The sequence below is a fragment of the Lissotriton helveticus genome, assembly GCF_964261635.1.
Source record: "Lissotriton helveticus chromosome 1_1 unlocalized genomic scaffold, aLisHel1.1 SUPER_1_unloc_14, whole genome shotgun sequence".
Taxonomy (NCBI): Eukaryota; Metazoa; Chordata; class Amphibia; order Caudata; family Salamandridae; genus Lissotriton; species Lissotriton helveticus.
In genome coordinates, this window is record NW_027611653.1 from 637,779 (window position 1) to 663,497 (window position 25,719).

The window sequence follows — 25,719 nt, forward strand, 5'->3', positions numbered from 1 at the left end:
TATTCCTTTTCTTTGTATTCTTTGCTTCTGTTCCCATTTTCGCTCTGTAGCTCTCCAGCATTCCAGCCTTCCTCTCCCCTTCCCGCCGATGCGTCCCCTGCTCCTCCCTCCCACCTCCCCTTCTAATGGCAGCCGTACCGAAAGCACGCCAAATGCAAACCTGCCTGCGCTCGTCCGTGCCTGGACCGCACCCAGCGCCAGACCACCTGGCCACCTCGAACGCCACTACAACGCCAGCACCCTCCACGCACTCAACACCGGCCGATTATACCCCTGCTTCCTGGCCACCCTGAAGCGCACCTAAGGATCCTTCTCCTGCCGGAGCTGCAGCTTCACCAGCCTTCAATACGCCACCACCTCAGATGCATACTACTCAACACCCGCTCTGCCCAGAAGCACGCCATTGAACTCTGGGACCTACCCGACTCATTCTCTCCGGACAATACATTCCTGACGGAGACCTGGATGAACCCCTCCCCTTCACCCGACATCGCCATAGCCATCCCGGAAGGCTACAAGATCACCCGCAGGGACCGTACCAACAGAGAAGGAGGAGGAATCACCATCATCCACAGGCACACCCTCAGAATCTTGACCAGCACCGACGACATTCTCAGCACTGCCGAACACCAGCACTTCCAGATCCACATCGACCCCAATACCACCATCAGAGGAACCCTCGTCTACAGACCCCCCTGGCCACAGTGCAGCGACTCCATCCCCGACTTCATCAGCATGCACGCCCTTGCATTCACGGACTACATCCGCCTCGAAGACCTGAACTTCCACCTCAACAGCAGCTCTACCACCCTGCCCGACAACCTCGACAACCTCGGACTCAAACAGCTAGTCACGACTCCCACCCACTCTGCAGGACACATACTCAACAGCATCTTCTCCGCGAGCAACTATGTCAACTTCAACCACACCACCAAACTCCACTGGACCGACCACCGCTGCATCCACTTCACCTTCAAGAAACCCACCATGCACCACCACACACAACGGACCCCACGCTGCAGCTGGAGCAAAAGTCACCAAAGATCAGCTAATCGCCACCCTTGCCCGAAACCCACCAACTGACACCACCAACACCAATACTAAACAAAACACAATGGTTCAGCACTCCACAGTGAATAATAATGAGCCAATACATTTTGAAGAATTTTTCCTTATTCCTTATTTTTCCTAATACAGAGAATGATTGACCGTTCCAAAATGGCGTCTATAAATCGGACTTAGTTACACGATCATTTCCCTTTGTATACAACGGACATGCCTTGATTCCTAACTTAGAAAAGTACTTAATCTTGATGAACCGTTCCCTTTAACCTCTTTAAAAGACATCTATTTTGTGTGCCTCAATCATACTACATGTATATATGTCGACTTCAAGATGGCGACTCTAATCGAGTGGTCTCGTTACCACTTGGAAGCTGAGTGCAAATTGCGGGATATTTAAACCCGCGATTTTGAGATGAGTGTGTATCGACTTTTCCTGAAAGCGGTGATGTATGAAGGATGATGACTTAGGGCCCGATTCACAGAATGAACTTAAGACTCAATCCTAAACTTACTACTATTTTGGTATTCACAGAATGCACTTACTACTTTTGGTATTCACAGAAGTTAGGATTTTGTCTTAAGTCTGTCTTAAGTCTGTCTTAAAACAAACTTAAGACAAAATCCTAACTTCTGTGAATACCAAAAGTAGTAAGTTTATTCTGTGAATACCAAAATAGTAGTAAGTTTAGGATTGAGTCTTAAGTTCATTCTGTGAATCGGGCCCACTATTTTTAAGTAAGTGAGGACCTTAAGGGTGGGGATGAATTTTGACTTAAAAATGGCTCCACTTATAGTAGACTAGTCTTTAACTTTGCCATGAGCATTATATATTACGAAATAGAACCAATCTTGGGAGCACTTTGCTTCATTGTTGGGTGTCTCTATTGCTTTGGAATCCAACGGTCCTGTTTAAATAATTGCTTCCTTTGGTACTCTATTTTTTATCTAGAATTGTATTTAATGATCATTTATGTGCAGGCTCGGGGTTACAAATTATAACCGATGTCACCACGAACGGAGCTTGCTTCACAGCAAAGCGATATGTCTTGGCTTGGTTGCCCGTGTTTTGATGCTGGTCTGCCGGCGGCTGTGGAGCACGTAATATGCTCTGTGGCCGCTGGTGGGACCCTTGTTTGATTGCGGGTTTCTTGGGCTCTTGAGACTGTCCGTGGATGCTCGGAGGAGCAGTGCACCCTACATCTGGTATTTCCTGATCGTTATCATTACGTGATGGTTAACAACACACGTTTGGTGGCTCAGTGCTTCTCTATGCTTTTAACATAAATATGTGTAGGACTTATAATGCAAACAACGTCTATACACAACTTTATTTATTTATCCTTTTACAAAGGGGGATTACAAGCGCCACAATTACTGGTTGAGAAACCTTGAACAATCCAAGGAACCCGTTGTTGCTAAACATATTGAAGCAAATAATCGAAGGACGTACAAATAACATATTGACAAGGTATGTAGAAACCTTAGTGTTGAATACTGGGACAATCATAATGTCCATAAAATATCAGTATGAGTAAGAAGAACATTCCTCTCTATACACTAGGTGGCCATCCCTGCACACTTTTGCGTCTCTGAACCATTACATCCGTGAATGCACCTATTGGTCGTTAAAATCAACAGTTGACATCTATTTACTACCTTTGGTAAGCAATGTTTTAAAAATCTGAAATTAAAATAACATAGAAAATTCTAGGATCAACATAGTATCTACTTGATAAGTAACATAACATACATATGTATGATCAGCTCCTTCCCATTGGAAATGTAAAGTCAAAGAAATATGTAAATAGGCTCTCTTTCTCTCCTTCTGTTAAATTTTGAAATATTACTGTGCTCGATGTGTTTTGTAAAACGAATATGAACATGTAGGGAAATCCGTCTAGTAGGTGACTCTAGTCCGCTTACAAAGCAAAAGTCTCATTTTTTTAACTTGTACTAAGTAATCATGTATTTTGAAGTTATGGTGTATTGAAGTATTAAAATATCTGTTTTTTATCTGTAAATAGTGGTTTGTAATATGTATATTTCTGTATATTTAATTTTGTAGCCCTGAAGAAGTCCTCTGGACGAAACTCGTTGGCTATGCTTTGCATGAAGAAATAAGAATAAAAGAAATTTGTAAGCCCCACTGAACGGATTCTTCAAAATTTATTGGCTCAGTATTATTCACTGTAGAGTGCTGAACCATTGTGTTTTGTTGTGAAATTTGGGGTGAATGCCCTGGGACGCCTAGGGGTATGTGGCTTCAGGTTCTTGGCACCCATACTCATTGTACACACGAGACCAAATTGTAGATAGGTGTGGTCATATTGCCTTGTACCCTTGATGCTTTTTTGTTGTTTAAACCGACACCAATACTGCTACCCGCAACCTCAGGCAATGGATCGACGACTGTGCCAACACTCTCGCCCCGATCAAGAAACCCTCAAACAGATGCACCAACAGAAAAGCCAGCTGGTTCACCGCCGACCTCCAGGCATCCAAGCAGACCTGTTGAAGGGTCGAGATGAAGTGGCACCACGAACAGACACCGGACAGCAATGCAGCCCAAAAGAGTGCCATCCGCAGACACCACCAACTCATTCAAACTGCCAAAAGGACTTTTTTTTAAGGAACGCTTTACAACAACGCACACAACAGCAAAGAGCTCTTCAACATCATGAAGGAACTCTCCAACCCCAGCTCCAACTCCAACAACATCCTGACAACACGTGCCGTCGCAAGACCTATGCGACTCCCTAGCCACCTTCTTCCACTGTAAGATCGTAGACATCCACAACAGCTTCAACAACCAGGCCCCCCAACAGCCACCGACACCTCCGACTCACCGCCCCCAGCCACACCAACCCCCTGCTCTCCTGTACACACGTCAACGACGACAACACCATCAAAATCATGAACACCATCCACTCCGGCTTACCATCAGACCCCTGCCGGCACCACATCTTCAATAAAGCAAGCTCCACCATTGCACCCCATCTCCGGCATGATCATCAACAACTCCTTCGAGACCGCCACCTTACCGGAGAGCTGGAAGCAGGCAGAGATCAACGCCCTACTCAAGAAATCCAAGGCGAACCCTAAGGACCTCAAATACTTCCGGCCCATCTCCCTACTCCCGTTCCCAGCAAAAGTCATTGTGAAGATTGTCAACAGGCAACTGACCCTCTTCCTCGAGGAGAACAACAATCCTGGACCCATCCAATCCGGATTCCGCAGCGACCACTGCATCTAAACTGCCTTCATCACCGCCACCGATGACATCAGGAACCTGCTGGACAATGGAGAAACCGCGACCATCATCCTCCTGGACCTTTCGGACGCCTTTGACACCGTCTGCCACCACACCCTACGCACACGCCTCCACAACGCAGGGATCCACGACAAAGCCCTGGACTGGACCACCTCCTGCCTCACTGGCAGAAGACAGAGTGTCCGCCTCCCTCCGTTCCGATCTAAAGCCACCAAGATCATCTGCGGCGTACCCCAAGGATCATCCCTCAGCCCGACACTCTTCAACATCTACATGACACCTCTCACCCACATAGCCCGATCGCATGACCTCAACATCATCTCATATGCCGACAACACCCAGCTGATCATCTCCCTCACCAAGGCCCCCACCACTGCCAAAACCAACCTCCCCGAAGGAATGAAGGCCGTCACCGAATGAATGAAGAACAGCCGCCTGAAACTGAACTCGGACAAGACCGCTGCACCCTGTCCACCTGGGACGACGCCTGATGGCCGGCCACACTGGGAGCTGCACCGACTCCCACTGACCACGCACGCAATCTGGGGTCCATCCTGCACTCATCACTGTCAATGACTCAGCATGTCAACGCTGTATCCTCCTCCTGCTTCAACAGCCTCTGCATGCTTTGCAAGATCTACAGATGGATCCCCACCGGAACAAGAAGGACAGGCACCCAGGCCCTCGTCACCAGCAGGCAGGACTACGCCAACGCCCTCTACGCAGGAACCTCGGCCAAACTCCAGAAACAACTACAACGCATACAGAATGCCTCTGCAAGCCTCAGCCTCGACATCCCCCACCACAGCCACATCACATCCCACCTGAGAGACCTGTACTGGCTCCCCGTCAACAAGAGGATCACCTTCAAGCTCCTCACCCACGCATACAAGGCACTCCACAACACCAGACCAGCGTACCTCTGCAGACGACTCAGCTTCTACACCCCGAACCGCCAGCTTTGCTCCGCTGACCTTGCCCTCGCCACCGTCCCTGTGTGGGTGAAATACCCCCTCCATCCTCAGACCCCATCCACTGAGTGAGAGACCTCTGTGTGGGTGAAATACCCCCTCCATCCTCAGACCCCATCCACTGAGTCAGAGACCCCTGTGTGGGTGAAATACCCCCTCCATCCTCAGACCCCCTCCACTGAGTGAGAGATCCCTGTGTGGGTGAAATACCCCCTCCGTCCTCAGACCCCATCCACTGAGTGAGAGACCCCTGTGTGGGTGAAATACCCCCTCCATCAGACCCATCCACTAAGTGAGAGACCCATGTGTGGGTCACACCTGATGGTTCTTTCTCATGACTTTATTGAGACTACAACCTGCTTCTTTCCTTGTTTTATGAGTGAGCCTCTGAAGGGGGTGATGGACAAGAAATCAACAGGGAAATGCAAACCCTGATGTGGTGCAAAGCAACGGGAGAGAGTTGATTGTCGGAGGTAGTCATTGCGGCGAGGTCCGGTCCGTACAATTGCTTCTGCTCGAGAGGTATCAGTTTTCTTTAAAGTGTATTTTACATTTTATTAATAGCGCTAGCGCGCTGCCAGTGCTGCCGTTCCTAATACTTTCAGAGCCAGTTTGTGACCTGAGTTGTTTGTACTAAATAGTAAAAGGTTGTGCTGCTTATTCGCAGCGAAACCCTCTTCTATGCAGTCCCGGCTATGTTTTCGCTTACTGGAGTGGCATCGTTCAATAAGAATGGAAAATATCTTCAATTTGTAGCGTTGCTTAAAAAGTAAAAATGTCTTTAATTGCAAACTGTCCTTGATTTATGTGTGGTACGACGTTCCCGTTGTGCGCTCTCTTTCCTCATGTAACTAGCGTGTGTGGCAGAGTTTTATTTTTTACAAGACATGCGAATACATTGCAGGTGTCTTATTCCATTGTTGTAAAGACAGAGGCCCCATTTGTCACAATTGTCTAAGCCAGTGGTTCCCAAACTTGTTTGACCTGTGGCTCCCTTAACCTAATCGGCAGTTGGCCGTGGCTCCCCACCATTTCTTTATCGGTGGGTGGGTGGTATGTACCTCCTGTTATCTTCCTTAAAGTAATTGGGACACATTCTTTCACTCATCCAACCATCCGTTCTCTCATCCATCCACCCTTTCACTTTACTCATCCATCCATCCTTTTGTCCATCTACCCCCTTTCACTCACTCATCAATCCTTACATCCACTCTTTCACTCATCCATCATTCACCATTTCACTTATCAATTCATCCATCCACCCATTCACTTGCCCATCATCTACCCTTTCATTCATCCATCCATCCATCCATCCTTTCACACACCCATCCACCAATTCACTTACCCATCAGCTGCCCTTTCACTCATCCATCCATCCTTTCACACACCCATCCACACTTTTACCCATCCATCTACCTTTCCACCCATACATCCATCTATTTACCTTTTCTCTCATCCATACTTCCACTTATTCACTCATCCATCCATCCTTTCTTTCATTATCTATCCATTTCCCCTTTCATTCATGCATTCATCCTTTCAGTAATCCATCCAGCCATTCAGACATTCCTTCACTTATTTACTCACCCACCTTTCCACATTATGAGCTGAGCCTTTGTCTGCAGAGTTGCAGGCAGAAGAGGCCTATCAAGAACAAACTACAGCAAGGGGTGGGGTGCAGTGGGGGAGAGTTCACTATGCTCCTGCACATAGGCAGACTGAAAACGTAGAAGTCATGCATGATGCACAGTGCCAGGATGTGAGGTTACTGTAACATGGTGTTGTTTCCAGGGCTTTAAGCGGTGTAAAAAAACTGGGGGGTCTCTTCAAAGGGGGTGTTGGATGTAATTAGGAGCACAGTTTAAAACACCTAGGCTAAAAATCTGCACTTAGCATAGTGTTGCGCCCGACTGGTGTTATGTTGTTTCTGTCATTGCATCCAGATATATAATACAGCAAGTATCATTGCACCAACAACAAGCCAGGACTATTGGCTTTGTCAATGGTTGCTAGTTCCTTAAAATAAAAAAGCAGCAAACATGGCTTTGTTGAATATAATATTGAAAATACTTCAGTTAAAAAATGATGAGACAGTGAAAGAACGATAACCTGTTCTTTTAAACTTATTTCACAGGCTTCTTTAAATGAAGTGTTCTCTAACATTGCAGCATGGGCGTTTTACCTTTTATATAACAGAATGCCTTGCTCTACACTGAGGTAGGAGGCCACCACCACATGCTTGAACACCCCTGGCTGCCCCATTGTCATTCTGTACGTGGCAATCAGCCCCATACAGAATTTCAATGGGCGGGAGGGGCTGCCCTTGTGCTCCTGGAGGAGTGCGAGGCGGCTCCAGCAGCGGGGGTGAGGCCTCTCACAGGGGAGCAGCGCTGCTCACTGTGAGGGCCAAAATGACAGATAAAAGTGGTCACCCTGCTGTGCGCGACGCCCCTGGCATCTCATTACGGCGCATTGGGGTGCCGCGGCGCACAGTTTGGGAACCACAGGTCTAAGCTATTCAGCTAAGTTGTGCCATTGTAGCTTTGTTTTTTGACTGAATTAATCTATTTAGTAAACAGGTTCTCTTGGTTTCTTCTAGCGAACTTAATTCAGCATAGCTCACGTGCTCAGTATCTATGTAGTAGCTCTCCGTGACAGCAACTTCTGAAAACAAATGTGTGCAGGGCCCTTCTGTTAATCTGGGCAGTGTGCGGGCTCTGCATTCACATCATAATGTTATGCAATTATTTCATAACCTGTTGCAGAGGCCTGCTTGGGAATTGTTTAGCAGTGATACGAGTGTATTTAATACCGAACCTCTCTTGTTTTGAAACATACTCCGGTTCTTATCTACATGACTGCGTTTTTGTCTAAACGATTGCATTTTATTTTCATGGGCTGTTTCTTTAGTACATTGTGGCGTCTCAAGGTCACCTAAAAGCGATCATAGGAGTTCTGTACTTTGTTTTCATGTTACACCTGACCTAGCGCTGTAATCCGTACTGGAGTGTGCACGCGCCCTGCTCTCCACATGCGGCCTAAGCAGAATATTGCTTGTAAGACCTGAACTCTTCTGTTTTTATAAACACCAAAACAAAAACCTTTTTTGGAAAGCAGTATGAAGACGGAAAAGGGAGAAATGGTCCCTAATACTTTCACTGAAATTATGAAAATGTCACACATGCAATCTGAAACCTTGGCAGCTATGGTTTGGGGATTCACTGCCCTGTCAAATATAAAGAATCACCCCAGGAACAGGAACATTAGAAACGCTGCTCAGCCTCATTGCAGCAGCTGTGTCTACATTGCACACATTGAATGAAATACAAGTCCTCATTTCAATTCACTCCTGAATATCATGTCTGTTCCTTTACAGAAGTTTAAAAAATTAACACATTGCTGGTATTTCACTGAGGGATCGGGCAGAGCTGGCATGAGGGTCTGAATCTGAGGCTCCTCAAGAGCACACCATGCAAGGGCGAGGCCTGCCCTTGGACTGTGAGTATCTCACCCATATCTATGTGTTTACAGGCACCAATGCTTGTTTCCCATACGAGACCCATGTCTGTGTCTTTACAGGAGCCAATGCTTGTTTCCCATAACACCCACGTCTGGGTGTTTACAGGAGCCAATGCTTGTTTCCCATAACACCCACGTTTGTGTCTTTACAGGAGCCAATGCTTGTTTCCCATAACACCCACGTCTGTGTGTTTACAGGAGCCAATGCTTGTTTCCCATAACAGCCACTTCTCTGTGTCTTTGCAGGTGCCAATGCTTGTTTCCCATAACACCCATGTCTGTTTCTTTGCAGGTGCCAATGCTTTTTTCCCTTAACACCCATGTCTGTGTGTTTGCAGGTGCCAATGCTTGTTTCCCATAACATCCATGTCTGTGTCTTTACAGGTGCCAATGCTTGTTTCCCATAACACCCATGTCTGTGTTTTTACAGGTGCCAATGCTTGTTTCCCATAACACCCATGTCTGTGTGTTTACAGGTGCCATTGCTTGTTTCACTGCTGGAGGCGGCGGTTTCATCAGCAGCCACCAGATGGCGCTCCTCGCTTGCTGATGAAACCCTCGGAGCTGCACATGGGATGGAAGGAGAAGGGTTTCCTTTTCCAGGTCAGCGGCGGCAGAGACAGCACCAGCAGCAGTGGTGACATCACTTCCTGTCTCTCCCCCCTGTGTGCAGCCTGCTGCCGAAGAGGAAGGAGCCCTGTCTGGTGAGCAGTTACCTTCATCTACAGACCCTAACAGACCCAGATCTGCCCCCCTCAGACCCCAGATCTGCCCCAGCCCCCCTCAGACCCCAGATCTGCCCCCCCCCAGACCCCAGATCTACTCCCACCCCCCGACCCCCTCCCCCCAGGAGGAGGAGAGAGCCTGGACACGTCTGCGCAGGTCTCTGCTCAGGTAGGAGATTGTCAGCACCTTCTGCTGTGTTTGTAGAAATAGACTGAATAATCCTGGACCTGTGCGCTGCATCTTACTGCACTGTGAAGAATCTACACACTGCACTGCATCTTACTGCACTGTGAGGAATCTACACACTGCGCTGCATCTTACTGCACTGTGAAGAATCTACACACTGCGCTGCATCTTACTGCACCATGAGGAATCTACACACTGCACTGCATCTTACTGCACCATGAGGAATCTACACACTGCGCTGCATCTTACCGCACCATGAGGAATCTACACACTGCATCTTACTGCACCATGAGGAATCTACACACTGCACTGCATCTTACTGCACCATGAGGAATCTACACACTGCGCTGCATCTTACTGCACCATGAGGAATCTACACACTGCGCTGCATCTTACTGCACCGTGAGGAATCTACACACTGCGCTGCATCTTACTGCACCATGAGGAATCTACACACTGCGCTGCATCTTACTGCACTATAAGTAATCTACACACTGCACTGCATCTTACTGCACCATGAGGAATCTACACACTGCGCTGCATCTTACTGCACCATGAGGAATCTACACACTGCATCTTACTGCACCATGAGGAATCTACACACTGCGCTGCATCTTACTGCACCATGAGGAATCTACACACTGCGCTGCATCTTACTGCACTGTGAGGAATGTACACACTGCGCTGCATCTTACTGCACCATGAGGAATCTACACACTGCGCTGCATCTTACTGCACTATAAGTAATCTACACACTGCACTGCATCTTACTGCACCATGAGGAATCTACACACTGTGCTGCATCTTACTGCACCATGAGGAATCTACACACTGCGCTGCATCTTACTGCACTGTGAGAAATCTACACACTGCGCTGCATCTTACTGCACCATGAGAAATCTACATACTGCGCTGCATCTTACTGCACTATAAGTAATCTACACACTGCACTGCATCTTACTGCACCGTGAGGAATCTACACACTGCGCTGCATCTTACTGCACTGTGAGGAATCTACACACTGCGCTGCATCTTACTGCACCATGAGGAATCTACACACTGCGCTGCATCTTACTGCACTATAAGTAATCTACACACTGCACTGCATCTTACTGCACCATGAGGAATCTACACACTGCGCTGCATCTTACTGCACCATGAGGAATCTACACACTGCGCTGCATCTTACTGCACTATAAGTAATCTACACACTGCACTGCATCTTACTGCACCATGAGGAATCTACACACTGCGCTGCATCTTACTGCACCATGAGGAATCTACACACTGCGCTGCATCTTACTGCACCATGAGGAATCTACACACTGCGCTGCATCTTACTGCACCATGAGGAATCTACACACTGCGCTGCATCTTACTGCACCATGAGGAATCTACACACTGCGCTGCATCTTACTGGACCATGAGGAATCTACACACTGTGCTGCATCTTACTGCACCATGAGGAATCTACACACTGCGCTGCATCTTACTGCACCATGAGGAATCTACACACTGCGCTGCATCTTACTGCACCATGAGGAATCTACACACTGCACTGCATCTTACTGCACCATGAGGAATCTACACACTGCACTGCATCTTACTGCACCATGAGAAATCTACACACTGTGCTGCATCTTACTGCACCATGAGGAATCTACACACTGCATTGCATCTTACTGCACCATGAGAAATCTACACACTGCGCTGCATCTTACTGCACTATGAGGAATCTACATACTGCGCTGCATCTTACTGCACCATGAGGAATCTACACACTGCGCTGCATCTTACTGCACCATGAGAAATCTACACACTGCGCTGCATCTTACTGAACCATGAGGAATCTACACACTGCACTGCATCTTACTGCACCGTGAGGAATCTACACACTGCGCTGCATCTTACTGCACCATGAGGAATCTACACACTGCGCTGCATCTTACTGCACCATGAGGAATCTACACACTGCGCTGCATCTTACTGCACCATGAGGAATCTACACACTGCGCTGCATCTTACTGCACCATGAGGAATTTACACACTGCACTGCATCTTACAGCACTGTGAGGAATCTACACACTGCACTGCATCTTACTGCACCATGAGGAATCTAAACACTGCACTGCATCTTACTGCACTGTGAGGAATCTACACACTGCGCTGCATCTTACTGCACCGTGAGGAATCTACACACTGCGCTGCATCTTACTGCATCGTGAGGAATCTACACACTGCGCTGCATCTTACTGCACTATGAGTAATCTACACACTGCACTGCATTTTACTGCACCGTGAGTAATCTACACACTGCACTGCATCTTACTGCACCATGAGTAATCTACACACTGCACTGCATCTTACTGCACCATGAGGAATCTACACACTGCACTCCATCTTACTGCACCATGAGGAATCTACACACTGCGCTGCATCTTACTGCACCATGAGTAATCTACACACTGTGCTGCATCCTACTGCACCGTGAGGAATCTACACACTGCGCTGCATCTTACTGCACCATGAGGAATCTACACACTGCACTGCATCTTACTGCACCATGAGGAATCTACACATGAAATACGACCTGGGGGATGGTTTCACGGATATGGTCGGCTTGCTATATCAACGACCCACCGTCCGAATACGCATAGGCAGACTCCTCTCAGATACTGTTTGAGTGCGGAGGGGCACCAGACAGAGTTGCACTCTGGCCCCCCTGCTTTTTTCCATTCCTATGGAACCCCTGGCCACGATACTACGAACGCAAGGGGAGGAATGGGGAATCCCAATGGCGGACGGAATACATGCAGTCTCGCTCTATGCGGACGACCTCCTCCTGTATGTCAGGGATCTCGCCAACGCCCCGGGGACCTTAACTGGGATATTCCGGACCTTCGAAGCTGTGTCAGGCTTGAGAGTCAACTGGTCCAAGTCTTTTGTCTACCCCTTCAGCTCGGACACGCCTGCGTGTGATGTCCGGAACGGTGGCGAGAAGCTCGACTGGTATCCCACCACGTTTAAGTATCTGGGGATCCACGTGTACAGGAACCCGTCGGACATCCTGGACGGGAATCTGATGAGAGCGATCTCCTCCATACGCGCACAAATAACCTTCTGGAAAACTCTGCCCTTGAATGTGCCTAGCCGTGTGGCGCTGGCTAAAATGATTGTTCTGCCACTACTCTTGTATTACTTTGCCAATATCCCGACTTACGTCCCTACCAGGGTGTTCCGTGAACTGGAGGTTCTACTTCGCGGCCTTATCTGGAATGCAGGCAGTCCCCGTGTGGTGCTGGTGAAAATGTACATGACCACTGGCTCTGGAGGCCTCGCGGTCCCCAACCTGGAATTATACTACCTGGCAGCGCAACTACAATGGGTGTCGGGATGGTTGTGTGGCAAGACGTTAGAGGACGCTGCCACGGACACCACTACCTGGACCCAAGCACAGCTGTGCACATTGTTCCATCCCCTGACTAAGGCCCCGCGCCCTGCACAACTCCACCTAGCAGTGCCACGCAAGTGCTTCCTGCGCTGCCTGAGACTTACCCGAGTGGCGACACCGTACGCCCCAACACTCCCTTTGCTGGGCACTCCCAGAGAAGACGACGTGATGATGGAAGCCATGTTGGAGAGATGGACACGGGCGGGTGTGGAAACCTTAGGAGACCTTTATACAGACGGCGCCTTGCTTACTTTTGCTGAACTCACTGCGAGCACAGGCTTACCGGCCGGGCAGTTCTTACTGCATGCGTCGCTGATACGCACGCTGGCGGATGCCTGGGGGGACATGTCGGAGGAACCGCCGATGCACCACTTCATGCAGTACTTGCATGTCATGGGCAACAGCACCCACATAGTGCACTGGCTCACACAAGCCCTCTTGGTACATACACAGCCCTCCACCCTACAGCTGAAAGACAAATGGGCGGCAGACAGAGGGAGGGACTGGACGGACAAAGAATGGGCAATGGTGTTGAGCGGTCCGATCAATATCCCACGCAACCCCCGCTTCAAGATCATACAGTTCTATATCTTGCACCGCGCCTACCTGTCGCCGGATAAGATCAACCGGTACCTCATGGTCACTGACGCTGCCTGCCAGAGATGCTCCCTAGTGGGAGCAGACTTCCTACACATGCTCTGGCTGTGCCCCAGCATCCAGTCCTACTGGGACACGATCACGACACTGCTAACGCAATGCACAGTCGTAAATTCACCGCATACATGGGAGGCCTGCATCCTGGGGCTCTATAAAAGGACCAAACTGAACAAGGTACCGACTAGGTTTTGGGACCTGGGACTCATAACAGCCAAATGCCTCCTCACCAAGCGCTGGAAGAACAGCGAACCTCCACACATACGACACTGGTATACTTCTTTTACTAACTGGGCGCGGGCGGGAGGCACCGTCCTATGCCGAGAGGAGACAGCGGGGCTCAGGAAGTTCCCCATCGCACAGCTTTGGGATGATACTCTGAAATCCTTCCAGCAAACAAGCCTGGAACACGGTATCACTTAAACTAGGACCCTCTTTCGACACAACCTGTGGACAAGGGACACAAAAATGGCTGCATGCGCCCACCGCCCCCTTCCCTATCTGCACAAGGCACATGCCACAGCATACGCAGTCCTCATGAAGCACCAATGCGTGGATGCACACCACACCACACCGTGCCTACCGTTCCGCATGCCCACGGACGCTACCGCTTAGCTACATGCTACACACAGTTACGCTGTCTTTTCACCTCTCCTATTTCCTGCCACTAGGAGAGAACACCCCACCCCACCCTACCTCGCGCTTTAAACATAGCCGGCGACTGTGCCGCAACCAGATGATATTACTCTAGCGTCTATACGCTGGCCCTCCTCGCGGCTCCTCCGCGCTCCCCCCTCGCTCTCATCATGACTAGCCCTACCCTCAGTAGCAAAGCCCCCTCCTTATCTATACGCACACAGACATCCTAGACTGCTATTTGTCTTTCTCCCTATCTCTTCCCCCCTGATTTGTTTCGCATTCTTGTTCATATATCGGTTATGTTTACAAAACCAGAGTCCTTTCTCCGTTGACTCGACTCCACAAAATTTGCGTATATGATATTGGTAACTACACTTCGTCTGGTATTCTATAGTTCCTTTGCACTACCATGACACACGGCGTGCTGCAAGTAGACTGCAGAGAATGACCGGGGTACATGTTGCCCTGCACTGCGATGACAACCTATTACTGCTACCATAGACACCTAACCCCCCTTGCAATCTCGTTAATATCGGGCGGCGACACACATACTAGGATACGAGGCACGCCGATAGCGGCTTCAGCTGTCAGCTCACAATGTTGCCACTGTCCACGACTACTCTCCTATCTTCACATGTATCACTGTTGCTCTATGCGGTCACTGTGTCGCTGTATAAACTGCAATTGATGTATGGTTTCTGTAATGTTGCATCCACAGCCTCTTGCTGACACATGTAACACGCATTACTACCTATGATGCCGAGATGCCGGTAGCATATATTCAACCCAAAAACAGCGAAAAAACATCAAAAACCATAGACCTGTAATTTATCTGATATGTAAACTATTTGATCAGTGCACGCTTTTCTCTATCACGCCGCCGGACCCCAGGGTTGTTGGCTGAACGGCTGTGTTCACCCACCATTGTTGAAGAGAAACTGCACTAAACGCGGCGGGCCCCCTGAGGGTTGTAGGCTACTTGCTGTGTCACCTCAGAACTGTGCAATGAAGGTCTTATAAAAAAATAAAAAAAATAAAGAAAAAATGAGGAATCTACACACTGCACTGCATCTTACTGCACCATGAGGAATCTACACACTGCGCTGCATCTTACTGCACTATGAGGAATCTACACACTGCACTGCATCTTACTGCACCGTGAGGAATCTACACACTGCTTTGCATCTTACTGCACCGTGAGGAATCTACTTACTGCACTGAGAGGGGATCGCTATTGATCGAACAGCCAGGTTTTGAGTTGTTTTCTAAAGGAAAGGTGGTCCTGGGTAAAACGGAGGTGGGTGGGGAGGGAGTTCCAGGTCTTCGCCGCCAGGTAGGAGAAGGATCTTCCTCCCATGGTGGCTCTTCGGATGCGTGGAATCGTGGCGAGGGCTTGATTGGATGATCGCAGTTGGCGGGTGGGAGTGTAAAAGGTTAGGCGATTGTTGAGGTATTTGGGTCCTAGGTCGTGGAGGGCCTTGTGTGCGTGGGTGAGGAGATGGAACGCGATTCTCTTGCTGACGGGGAGCCAGTGAAGGTCTCTTAGGTGTTCGGCTATGTGGCTTTGTCGAGGTATGTCCAGAATGAGTCGAGCGGAGGCGTTCTGGATGCGCTGGAGTCTTTTCTGCAGTTTGGCTGTGGTTTCGGTGTAGAGGGTGTTACCGTAGTCCAGTCGGCTGGTGACAAGTGCTTGGGTGACCGTCTATCTTGTTTCGATGGGGATCCATCTGAAGATCTTTCGGAGCATGCGTAGGATGTTAAAACATGATGATGAGACGGCGTTGACTTGTCTGATCATCGAGAGGGAGGAGTCTAGGATGAAGCCCAGGTTGCGAGCATGGTCCGTTGGTTTGGGTGCGCTGCCAAGGGCCGGGGGCCACCAGGAGTCGTCCCAGGCAGAGGGGGATGATCCTAGGATGAGGACTTCTGTCTTGTCTGAGTTCAGTTTTAGGCGGCTGTTCTTCATCCACTCGGCTACTTCTTTCATCCCTTCATGTAGGTTGGTTCTGGCTGTGGTTGGGTCTTTGGTGAGGGAGAGGATTAGCTGAGTGTCGTCCGCGTAGGAGATGATGTTTAGGTTGTGTTGGTGTGCGATGGATGCGAGGGGGCTCATGTAGACGTTGAAGAGGGTGGGGCTGAGTGATGATCCTTGTGGTACGCCACAGATGACTTCGGTGGCCTCTGATCTGAAAGGGGGGAGGCGGACTCTCTGGGTTCTTCCGGCTAGGAACGAGATGATCCAATCCAATGCCTTATCTTGTATCCCGACGTTTCTGAGGCGTTGTACTAGGGTGCGGTGGCAAACCATGTCGAACGCTGCGGAGAGGTCCAGGAGGATGAGGGCCGCTGATTCCCTGTTGTCGAGTAGGGTTCGGATGTCGTCTGTGGCTGCGATGAGGGCAGTCTTGGTGCTATGGTTGGCTCGGAAGCTGGACTGTGAAGGGTCGAGGGAACCGTTAGACTCAAGGAAGGCGGCGAGCTGCTTGTTGACGGTCTTCTCTATGACTTTGACGGGGAATGGGAGGAGCGAGATGGGGCGGTAGTTCTTGAGTTCGGTGGGGTCTGCTGAAGGTTTCTTCAGAAGTGCGCTGAGTTCGGCATGCTTCCAGCTCTCCGGGAAGGTCGCGGTGTTGAAGGAGCAGTTGATGATGTCCCGGAGTTGGGGTGCGATGGCGGAGTCTGCCTTGTTAAAGATGTGATGGGGGCATGGGTCGGTAGGCGATCCGGAGTGGATGGAGTTCATCATGCGGATGGTGTCTTCGGTGCTGATCGGGGTCCAGGCGCGGAGGGTGGCGGTGGGGGGTTTCAGTTCAGTGGTAGGGGCAGTGGTCTGGTCGCCGAAGCTGTTGTGTATGTCTGCGATCTTGCTGTGAAAGAACGAGGCGAGAGAGTCGCAGAGGTCTTGAGAGGGAGTGATGCCGTTGTTGCCGGTGCTGGGATTGGTGAGCTCTTTGATGATGCATAAGAGTTCCTTGCTGTTGTGGGCGTTGTTGTCTAGTCGATCCTTAAATGCTGACTTCTTGGTGGTGCGGATCAGCTGGTGGTGTTTGCGGGTGGCGTTCTTGAGGGCGGTCATGTTGTCTGTGGATGGGTTTCTTCGCCAGGCTTTCTCGAGGGTGCGGCAGTTCTTTTTGGAGTTCTTGAGGTCGTCGTAGAACCAGGAGGCTTTTTTACTTCCTGGATTGTTGGGATTGTTTTTCAGGGGTGCTAGGTCATCAGCACAGTGGGTGATCCACTGAGTGAGATTGATGGCTGCTTCATTTGGGTCCGTTGATCTGGCGGGAGCGTTTTGATTCAGTGAAGTGGTGAGCTGGTCGGCGGTAATTTTGTTCCAGTTTCTGCGGGGGACCTGTCGCGGGAAATGGTGAGTTGTGTTCTTTCTGAAGCTGAAGTGGACGCAGCTGTGGTCTGTCCAGTGGAGTCCGGTGGAGTGGCTGAAGGAGATGTGCTTGCTGGAGGAGAAGATTGGGTCGAGCGTGTGTCCGGCGTAGTGGGTGGGGGTGTTCACCAGTTGTTTGAGTCCGAGATTGGCGAGGTTGTCCAGCAGGGTGGTGGTGTTGTTGTCGTTGTAATTCTCCAGGTGGAAGTTGAGGTCCCCTAGGAGAATGTAGTCAATGGAGGGGAGGGCGTGTGGGCTGACAAAGTCAGTGATATCTTCGCTGAATTGTGTGCGGGGTCCTGGGGGTCTGTAAATGAGGGTGCCTCTCAGTGTGGTCTTGGGGTCGGTGTGTATCTGGAAGTGAAGGTGTTCGGTGGCTGTGAGGGTGTCGTCGGAATTGGTCGAGATGCGGATGGTGTTCTTGTGGACGATTGCGATGCCTCCTCCTGTTTGGTTGATGCGGTCCCTTCGGATGATCTTGTATCCGTCCGGGATGGCTATGGCAATGTCGGGCACTGATGAGGCGTTCATCCAGGTTTCCATGAGAAAGGCGACGTCCGGAGTTATGGTGTTGAGTAGGTTCCATAGTTCAATGGCGTGTCTGTGGACCTAACGGGTGTTGAGCAGGATGCACTTCAGGTGGTTGTTGTTGGAGCACTGTTTGGCGTGTGCGGTTGTAGTGTGGGTCCTGATGCAGCAGAACTTGCAGGCTTGGCAGGTGAAGGGTCCATGGGTGCGTCCTGGGGTGGCTCGGTGGCAATCGGGGAGTCGGCCAGTGTTGATTGCAGTGAGGGTTGCGGCGGCGTATGTTTTGGGGGAGAGATGGCCTCTGCGGGAGCAAGGGGGTATAGCGCTGGGCGCGGTCCAGGCGCGACGGGCGCAGCCGGGCTTACCTTTGGCGTGCCTTCGGCGCGCATAGGGTGCGCCCGCTGCGCGTTTGCCACTCTGTCATAAGTGGAGAGTGGAGGGGGGCGGAGCGAGGGAGGAGCAGCTGGGAGGCGGGAGCGGGGTGGCGAGGTCCGGGGATGCTGGAGGGAACGGGGGTGGGGCCGCGGGGGAGCAGCGGCAGGGAGCGGGGAGGGTTAAGAAGCACAACAAATGGCACCAAAACAATGCAGGCGAGATCGGGGGCACAATCTGGCACAAATACAGGTTAATAAACAATATCAATACGATACCAGGCACAATTGCAGGCGAGATCGGGGGCACAAGTAAGGCACGCCAAGGAGCGAGTGGAGCGACCGGTTCTGACCAGGTCAGGACAGTCACAGCTCTTCACCTCACGGTACTTCCCTTACGTTTACCAGTGGGAGGGAGGAGCAGCTGGGAGGCGGGAGCGGGGTGGCGAAGTCCGGGGATGCTGGAGGGAACGGGGGTGGGGCCGCGTGGGAGCAGTGGCAGGTAGCGGGGAGGGTTAAGAAGCACAACAAATGGCACCAAAACAATGCAGGCGAGATCGGGGGCACAATCTGGCACAAATACAGGTTAATAAACAATATCGATACGATACCAGGCACAATTGCAGGTGAGATCGGGGGCGCAAGTAAGGCACACCAAGGAGCGAGTGGAGCGACCGGTTCTGACCAGGTCAGGACGGTCACAGCTCTTCACCTCGCGGGACTTCCCTTATGTTTACCAGTGGGAGGGAGGAGCAGCTGGGAGGCGGGAGCGGGGTGGCGAGGTCCGGGGATGCTGGAGGGAACGGGGGTGGGGCCGCGAGGGAGCAGCGGCAGGGAGCGGGGAGGGTTAAGAAGCACAACAAATGGCACCAAAACAATGCAGGCAAGATCAGGGGCACAATCTGGCACAAATACAGGTTGATAAACAATATCGATACGATACCAGGCACAATTGCAGGCGAGATCGGGGGCAAAAGTAAGGCACACCAAGGAGCGAGTGGAGCGACCGGTTCTGACCAGGTCAGGACGGTCACAGCTCTTCACCTCGCAGGACTTCCCTTATGTTTACGAGTGGGAGGGAGGAGCAGCTGGGAGGCGGGAGCGGGGTGGCGAGGTCCGTGGATGCTGGAGGGAACGGGGGTGGGGCCGCGGGGGAGCAGCGTCAGGGAGCGGGGAGGGTTAAGAAGCACAACAAATGGCACCAAAACAATGCAGGCGAGATCGGGGGCACAATCTGGCACAAATACAGGTTAATAAACAATATCGATACGATACCAGGCACAATTGCAGGCGAGATCGGGGGCACAAGTAAGGCACAGCAAGTAGCGAGTGGAGCGACCGGTTCTGACCAGGTCAGTAGGGTCACAGCTCTTCACCTCGCGGGACTTCCCTTATGTTTACCAGTGGGAGGGAGGAGCAGCTGGGAGGCGGGAGCGGGGTTGCGAGGTCCGGGGATGCTGGAGGGAACGGGGGTGGGGCCGCGAGGGAGCAGCGGCAGGGAGAGGGGAGGGTTAAGAAGCACAACAAATGGCACCAAAACAATGCAGGCGAGATCGGGGGCACAATCTGGCAGTAATACAGGTTAATAAACAATATCGATACGATACCAGGCACAATTGCAGGCGAGATCGGGGGCACAAGTAAGGCACACCAATGAGCGAGTGGAGCGACCGGTTCTGACCAGGTCAGGACGGTCACTGCGCTGCATCTTACTGCACTGTGAGGAATCTACACACTGCACTGCACCTTACTGCACCATGAGGAATCTACACACTGCACTGCATCTTACTGCACCATGAGGAATCTACACACTGTACTGCATCTTACTGCACCATGAGGAATCTACACACTGCACTGCATCTTACTGCACCATGAGGAATCTACACACTGCACCATGAGGCATCTACACACTGCACTGCATCTTACTGCACCATGAGGAATCTACACACTGCACTGCATCTTACTGCACCATGAGGAATCTACACACTGCACTGCATCTCACTGCACTATGAGAAACCTGTCACACTGCACTGCATCTTAGTGCACTATGAGAAACCTGTCACACTGCACTGCATCTTACTGCACCATGAGGAATCTACACACTGCGCTGCATCTTACTGCACCATGAGGAATCTACACACTGCGCTGCATCTTACTGCACTGTGAGGAATCTACACACTGCGCTGAATCTTACTGCACTGTGAGGAATCTACACACTGCACTGCACCTTACTGCACCATGATGAATCTACACACTGCGCTGCATCTTACTGCATCATGTGGAATCTACACACTGCACTGCATCTTACTGCACCATGAGGAATCTACACACTGCACTGCATCTTACTGCACCATGAGGAATCTACACACTGCACTGTATCTTACTGCACCATGGGGAATCTACACACTGCACTGCATCTTACTGCACTATGAGAAACCTGTCACACTGCACTGCATCTTACTGCACCATGAGGAATATACACACTGCACTGCATCTTACTGCACTATGAGGAATCTACACACTGTGCTGCATCTTACTGCATCATGAGGAATCCACACACTGCGCTGCATCTTACTGCACCATGAGGAATCTACACACAGCACTGCATCTTACTGCACTGTGAGGAATCTTTGCACTCTTTGCTCGGCTGTCCCTGTTAATTTGTTGACTTGCACAACCCTATCCCTATGTCTGAAGCCTGTCCCGCAGTCAGTTGAGTGTCAGTGCTACCCTGCTACCCCGTGCCACTTCACTCCCTTTGCCAATGTTTCCATCTCTCAGACTTGGCAGGAGCTTCAGTCACTGCAATAGTTTCCTGTGGCATAGGTTGGCTTGTGGCATTACCTGCTGCAGAGATTGTGTGTGTGTGGGCACAGACCTTGGGTCTGGCAGGGTGCAGGCTTGTCAAGCAGTGGAACGTACGTGCCTGTGTTTTTAATGTACCTCTGCAGGAGGAGGTGTGTCTGCAGGGTTGGTGTGTGTACCTGAGTCTAGGGTAGGGTTGTCTTTGTAGGCTTTGTATGTACCTTTATGAGGCGTGTCTGCAGTGTGTCTCTTAGCAGGGTGTCTGTCTTGGCAGATGTTTACGGGGCTGTCAGTCACTTTTCTTGGCCTCTCTTCTCTATACACATATCTTTAGGATCACTGGCTGAAAATACGGTCTGCTCAGTGCAGAATAGTCGGGTACTACTGGGCACACAGCAGACGTCTGAGCAACGTCACATGTGAAGTTCTACTTCTTCTCCATAGTTAGAAGAATTAGCCGGGTCTGAGTGAGACTTCAGCTCCACCTCCAAATGTGTGAGTGACCGAAGCACCCAGGATCACGTGTGTGACAATGCTACAAAGGGTTGCTGCACTCTCTCATCATGCGTCGATGAGGAGTGTACTATGATACAGGAGTTATCCAGGTGGCTTCTTCCATCATGTAGGTGGTGCACTTGTTCCTTGTGTTGTGGGTTTTGTCCAAGAGGGACAGTATGCGTTGTGTGTTGTCGTTGTTGGAGAGGATGTTGATGTAGTGGGCACAGATGATGTTGGCCGGTGGGGTTATGTAAGTGTTGATGAAGGTCCTGCTGAGGGTTGAACCTTGAGGTGCTCCGCAGATGAGATTTCCGGTTTCCAAAGAGTTTGGCGTCAGGTTGACTGTCTGAGTTACTTTTGTCAGGAAGGAGCAAATCTGTCGCTGGCAGGTCCTTAAATCCCGATCTTGTGAAGGCGCACTGCGGCGTCGAGATGAACTGTGGGCACCCTCGGATGGAGTACCAGCCCTCTCCCTGTTGCCTCCCTCATGGATTGGACTTTGGTGCCCCCCTCTGCCCTCCTCTGACGACTCTGGAGGGTGGCAACGGCATGCCTCCTGCGTGACTGTGGTGGTGTTGGTGATCGTCGCAATGGGGACTGGGTACGAGGGGATGGCGGTGTTCCCTGGCGCTGTGGTGATGCCTGTGGTTATGGATTTGGTGGCTGTGATTACGCCGAGCTTGTGGTCCCTGCAGGCATGCTTTCCTCCTCATGTTGCCTCTCCTCTGGCCTGGCTGTCTTTGCTCTGTATCCTCTGCAGCACTGCGAGATGTCTCGCCTCTAATGACACAAATGTAGATATACTCACTGCTCTGTCTGCATTTGAATTACATTAAACATCATGCCTACAGATCACAGTGGTTGTCCTGACATAGCCAATTACTTTAACAAGCTATTGTGTTTGCTAGCCTGACTGTCCTATACATAAGTTCACTCTGACTACATCCCCCATAATGCATAGCAGGTAATGAGTAAGACATGGAGTGGAGTGGGAGCCCCTATGCCACTATGGGGATTGGGGTTGGGGAGGGGGTAGCACAGCATGCTGGGCATGCTTCTTACCTTGTTTCCTTGCTGCTCTGGCAGAGCTGTCTGCGTCTCCCACGCCACTCACACTCTCCGGCTGAATGGTGGACTCCACCATTAGTTCCAGTGGTGTTGGTGCTGGTGCTCGGTTCTTTCCTCCACCTGTTTTGGCAGCCTGCCTCTGCCTCTCTGCCATCCTTGCTTTTGCTGTCTTCCTGAGGTCGTACCACCTCTTCCTGACGTCCTCAATGGTATGCTGGGTCACACCTATGGCATTTATTTTGTCCCGAATGCCACTATAGATTTGCCTCTTCTGTGATTCGAGTGGGCTGGGTATGCTAAGACGTGAGTCACAGGCTCTCCACACCACTGGAGTCAAGCTATCCAGGCTGATGAAGGCTGATAGCCAGAAACCGGTCCTTGGATGCTTGATTCCGGTCTGGGAAAGACATGGCTTGGTAGTTCGGACTGGACTGTTCCCATGAGGCACAGGGTCAGAGCTGATTTGCATATAGCCAGTGTCTAACCCAGGGTGGTGTGGAGTGCAAAAAAAAATGATGGATTTAGGTCCAGATCTTTTTACTGGGGTGAATGTATGACATTGTTCTACATTCTGTCCATCAACTGTGTTTTTTGCAATTTTCACCCCGAGTGTGCTGGGTATGCTCAGACGTGAGTCCCAGGCTCTCCACACCACTGGAGTCAAGCTATCCAGGCTGATGAAGGCTGATAGCCAGAAACCGGTCCTTGGTTGCTTGATTCCGGTATGGGAAAGACATGGCTTGGTAGTTCGGACTGGACTGTTCCCATGAGGCACAGGGTCAGAGCTGATTTGCATATAGCCAGTGTCTAACCCAGGGTGGTGTGGAGTGCAAAAAAACGATGGATTTAGGCCCAGATCCTTGTACTGGGGTGAATGTATGACATTGTTCTACATTCTGTCCATCAACTGTGTTTTTTGCAATCTTCAATCAATCAATCAATCATATCATTTATATAGCGCACTACTCACCCGGGGGGTCTCAAGGCGCTGGGGGGAGGGGGTCCGCTACTGTTCGAACAGCCAGGTATTGAGCTGCTTCCTGAAGGCGAGGTGGTCTTGGGTCAGGCGGAGGTGGGTCGGAAGGGAGTTCCAAGTCTTGGCGGCCAGGTAGGAGAAGGACCTTCCTCCTGTGGCGGTTCTTCGGATGCGGGGGACGGCATCGAGGGCGTGGCTGGTCGATCGGAGCTGGCGCGTGGGAGCGTAGAAGTTGAGACCGCGGTTGAGGTATCCTGGGCCTTGGTTGTGTAGGGCTTTGTGTGCGTGGGTGAGGAGACGGAAGGTGATTCTCTTGTTGACCGGGAGCCAGTGCAGGTCTCCCAGGTGTCCGGAGATGTGGCTGCGGCGGGGGATGTCCAGGATGAGTCGTGCTGAGGTGTTCTGGAGCCGCTGGAGTCTCTTCTGGAGTTTGGCGGTGGTTCCGGCGTAGAGGGAGTTGCCGTAGTCCAGACGGCTGGTGACTAGGGCTTGGGTGACCGTCTTCCTGGTCTCGGTGGGGATCCATCGGAAGATCTTGCGTAGCATGCGCAGGGTGTTGAAGCACGACGAGGAGACGGCGTTGACTTGTCTGGTCATGGAGAGGGATGAATCTTCTGTGATTCGGGCACCTGGTGGGACTGCGGTCCAAAAAGCCTGTAATGGTCCTGGCTGACATTCTTAGTTTTCTTGTTTGTAGCTGTGAGGCTCTGTGGCTTCTGGCTCCTCAGCTCACCTGACTGCCTGCCTCACAGTGAGCTCCAGGTCCTGTGCAGCTGCCTGGGTGTGGCCACTTCCTGTTTGGGAGGTGATTGTGTGACACAGGATTGGCTGATTCTTCGAATAACGAATTTTTAAATTACCGAATCGGTATTTACCGATTCGGTAATTAATTCTGTAATTCCGATTCGGTATTGGAATTTCGGTATTTTTGATTTTTACCGATTCATTCCGATTCGGTATTTATTACCGAATTTTAACGAATCGGTAATGTTTACCGATTTTTTATCTACATCGCATATACCGAATTCTTAATACCGATTCGGTAAAATTTGGTATTAAGGATTCGGTATTCTTGATTTACCTACATATGGCCCTTTGTCGGGTCCTATTGTTGCTTAATCTTTTCATTTTTGGTAAGGATGATTTTTTTTTAGATGTCTATAACTTGAAACACAGTAGCAGGGACCTATGCTTCCTTTAAGCTGTGCGCGTGTTCATTATCGCATGCGAGAGCGCCTTCTAATACGTGACGTCAGTATGCCTGTTGAGCAAGTCTGGTTTTAGGGTTGTGCAGTGTGTTCAGCAATTTTAAGGAAAATGGCAAAATGACTCTGGTGATTAATGTTCCTGCAGGAGAGAGATGGAACTCTGTATAGTGGCAGTTTTGAGTTTTTATAAAGTAGTGTAGAGGGTTAATACGCCTGCTGCAAAGGACGTGTACCATGCAAATCACAGAGCTGAATTTATGTGGATGGCTCAAGTGGTTACTGCTTTTGTCAGAGAGATCTTTTTGTTACTTGCAATTCATAGCTCACAATCCTAATATAGCACAGTGACCTATGAATTATCAAAGAGCTGCATGAAACTGCACGGTATAGGTTAGAACGGTCTT

The 25,719-nt window shown here is 50.5% G+C and overlaps 1 long non-coding RNA gene across 1 annotated transcript in view; it reads left to right on the top strand.

Moving 5' to 3' along the window:
• The window catches only part of LOC144805555 (uncharacterized), a 32,858-nt gene extending 30,132 nt beyond the window's left edge, over nucleotides 1-2,726 (top strand). Inside the window, exons 2-3 of the long non-coding RNA XR_013605541.1 lie at nucleotides 2,417-2,533; nucleotides 2,627-2,726. This is a non-coding gene — a long non-coding RNA (uncharacterized LOC144805555). The remainder of the gene's footprint in view (nucleotides 1-2,416; nucleotides 2,534-2,626) is intronic.
• Nucleotides 2,727-25,719: the final 22,993 nt, after the last annotated feature.